This window comes from Octopus bimaculoides, chromosome 14 (assembly GCF_001194135.2).
Source record: "Octopus bimaculoides isolate UCB-OBI-ISO-001 chromosome 14, ASM119413v2, whole genome shotgun sequence".
NCBI classification, from domain to species: Eukaryota; Metazoa; Mollusca; class Cephalopoda; order Octopoda; family Octopodidae; genus Octopus; species Octopus bimaculoides.
The window spans coordinates 14,784,354-14,788,226 of NC_068994.1; the positions used below are offsets into that span (position 1 = coordinate 14,784,354).

A 3,873-nucleotide genomic window follows, 5' to 3' on the forward strand; every position below is an offset into this window, starting at 1 on the left:
TATACGACGGGCTTCTTTCAGTTTCCGTCTACCAAATTCACTCACAAGGCTTTGGTCGACCCGTGGCTATAGTAAAAGAACAATTGCCCAAGGTGCCACGCAGTGGGACTGAATCCGGGACCATGTGGTTGGTAAACAAGCTACTTACCACACAGCCACTCCTGCGCCTATACGTCTGATCATATAAAAAATATAATAATAAAAAAAAGAAGTACATAACTGGATAATGTAATCTTGAAATCAATGTCTGAAACTATATTACATAATGTCGTACTACATGTCCTATGAAGACAGGACGTTGCTTATCTCCAGATTCTCAAGTGTTAAACTATCACCTTAACTTTTTCCACAAGAAAATCTAAAACCTCTACGACTAACCAGAGATATAGTTTATCTGCACAGGCGTGGCTGTGTAGGCAAGAAGCTTTCTTCCCAACCATGTAGTCCTACTGTGCGGCATCTTGGGCAAGTGTATTCTACTACGGCCTCGAGCCGGCCAAAGCCTTGTGTGTAGATTTGGTAGACGTTGTATACGGATATGCGCGTGCTTGTGTTGTGTTTGTCCCTGTAAATTAATGGTTCAGCAAAAGTAATCGATAGAATATTGGACTTCAAAAATAAGTACTGGGGGTAGATCTATTCGATTAAAACCTTCAAGATGGTGCCCCAGCAAGGCTGCAGTCCAATGATAGGAACAAGCAAAAGATGTAGTCGCTATTTACAGTAGATGGATCTCTGTTGGTTTCCACGATGTCTATTCCGTTGTTCGATCGAATGAATTAGCGTGTACGTAGCTGAGTATTGCCACCACAAACACGTATACCATTAACGTGATTCTTGGACTGAATCAGCGCGGCTGTGCAAAGCAGCAACTTTGTATCCACCCGACCGGCTTTCACGAAGTTTCCATCTACCCAATTTCACGTGGATCAACATGAAGCGACCCTAACAGACACTTTAACCAAGAGTCACACAGTAAGATTGAAATGAGGTTCTGATACATTCATGTTTTCCTGCAAAGAGAGCATTCAGAATCGAGATCAGTAAATTTTAAACTGGTTAAGTCCCAAGTCGGTCCTAATTGAAAAGACCTGTCATCATAAACGTTCTAGTCGGGACCATGAATCTATGACATTATGGAATGCGTCCCTATTTTTTAAGCAGGAAAGAGGTGTGATTTGAAGGAAATCTGACTACTATTTCTAGCGAATGGATGTACAGCGATCTCATATAGGCTCCCATCGTTCTTTGTTTATGAACCTTTGCCAGAAGCATACAAGTGTGTGTTGTGGAGGCGCAATGGCCCAGTGGTTAGGGCAGCGGACTCGCGGTTTCGATTCCCAGACCGGGCGTTGTGAGTGTTTATTGAGCGAAAACACCTAAAGCTCCACGAGTCTCCGGCAGGGGATGGTGGCGAACCCTGCTGTACTCTTTCATCACAACTTTCTCTCACTCTTACTTCCTGTTTCTGTTGTACCTGTAATTCAAAGGGCCGGCCTTGTCACACTGAATCTCCCCGAGAACTACGTTAAGGGTACACGTGTCTGTGGAGTGCTCAGCCACTTGCACATTAATTTCACGAGCAGGCTGTTCCGTTGATCGGATCAACTGGAACCCTAGACGTCGTAAGCGACGGAGTGCCAACAACACGTGTGTGTTGTAAACAAAAACCTATCGCTGGTTCATCTTGAAACTACAATTATCATCTTCATTCATTTGGCGTATCCTTGTAAAGTATCTGGATGGGTATGCAAACGGGCATTTGGAAAGCACGACTGGCCGAGAGGTCAGCGATTTGTATTGAACCAACCAGTGTTATTCACGGTCCAATTTTGATAGGTGGGAGGGAGCAGAATTTAAATATTGTTCTACTTATTTTCTTCTGCTGGTGTCAGTAACCCTGCTGTACAACTAAAGAACTGAATTGTGTTATTTTTTTCTTTCTTTTTACGATTTTTAGTATATAAGATTCATTGATGTAATAATTAGTCCCTCTGTAATAAAATCCGGGATTCGAGAACAAATCGCAGAGACGGTGCTAAGTGCTAAAACACATTTATTCCAAGTTTGACGCTCTGCAATTCCTAACATAGACACATGGCCACAAATTTAGAGAGAAGGAGAGTGTTTGGTAATTAAATCGACACCGGATTCCATTAGTACTTTATTTCATCCAAAAGCATCAACGACGTAGTTGATTTCAGCAAGATTTGAACTCAGAAAGTAGAGACTCAGCTAATATAATAGAAATATAAAGGCACATTTCTAAAGCCGAAATAGAGTCAGTAAAAACTGAATGCTGAGCATAACCATTTAATATATGTGGAAAGGAACATAAGACAAAATTGACTCCAGTGAGATGTAAAGTCAGAAAGTCAAAGGACAATAGCATACCCTGTTTTAGTGTCCTACATCAGGGGGTTTTCAAACTGTGGTCCGCAAGGACAAGACAGGGGGTCCCATGGACAGCAAATACTTTTTATGGGCAATTTGATTTTATGTATGTTTTTTAATCGAAATCTTTTAATTGACTATAAACCTATTTGTTAAATAAATAAATGTAAAAATGTTATTTTAAGCAAATATCTATGTATAAATTTCATAAGTGTTTATAAGGTAAAGCCTGAAATATAAAGGGGTCCGCAAGTCAAAAAGTTTGAAAACCCCTGTCCTACATGTACAATAATGGTTTCTGATTATCGAATTAGGCACAACGCCAGAAATTTGGCAGGAAGGAGATAGCAGATTTTATCGACCCCCCTGAAGGATAAAAAGTAAAGTCAACCTAGGTGGAATTTGAACTTAAACGTAAAGGGCTGGAAGAAGTGTCGCTAAGAATTTTGACCAACGCACAAATAATTCTGACAGTCCGCTACCTTGGTTTCTGATTTAGGCACGATGTCAGTAATATTTAGAAGAGTGAGTTGATACCATCAAACCCCAGCAATTTTGAGGAGGGGGCTAAGTAAATTCATTGATCCTAATCCTAAATCGGGGTGGGGTAGGGGAGGGAATACCTAATTTGACTGATACTTTTATCAAGCCTGGGGGGTTAGTGTGAAAAGCAAAGCTGACCTAGGCAGGATTTGATTTCAAAACACATTGCTTTTGATTAGAAACAAGGCCAAATTTAAAAGAGATGAGTAGTGACACCCTAAGAAATAGCCAAAACTGGTTTTATAAATGTTGGAAAGAAGTCTGGGCATGAGCCCAAGACAAACCATATTAACAAATTGTTAGATGACACTAATGTTTCTGCCAAATCACTATTCAAATAGTAATAATGATTTCTTTCATCAACTAAAAATTGGGGTTGAGGTGGAAGGCATGGTTAATTGATTAAATTGACAGTGATATTTCAATGGTACTTTACTTCATTGACCTTGGAAAGATTAGAACTTCAAAGAAAAATAATAACAATAGGCGCAGGAGTGGCTGTGTTAAGTAGCTTGCTTACCAACCAGATGGTTCCGGGTTCATTCCCACTGCGTGGCACCATGGGCAAGTGTCTTCTCCTATAGGGCTTTCCTATAAGGTGTTATCCACCCCTGATTGGAACTCTCCCGTATGACATGTACGCATGCTCAGTGACTTGCTTTAACAGTTGCAATCAGCTGAATGCACATTGCCAGTGACATTTGACATAATTACCCACACTCTGTGGTCAGGATTCTTTTTTGGGGTTTGATGTCGGTATTGAAGGGATTACCAGACACCGGACAATACAGTGAGAGCAGCTTTCACTCACATCGTGGTATTCGATGCTGTGTACGTGTCTGTCGTGGTAAAATATGCCACTCCTTAACTGTTGCTTTGGTTTCATCCGTAGCACGAGGTAATTATGTCATTATCTGTGAAATTCGGCAACTTACA

The 3,873-nt window shown here is 40.8% G+C and overlaps 1 protein-coding gene across 3 annotated transcripts in view; it reads right to left on the bottom strand.

Moving 5' to 3' along the window:
- Positions 1 to 3,873, bottom strand: part of LOC106875029 (lysine-specific demethylase 3A) — a 127,585-nt gene that overhangs the window by 27,934 nt on the left and 95,778 nt on the right. The window lies entirely within an intron of this gene.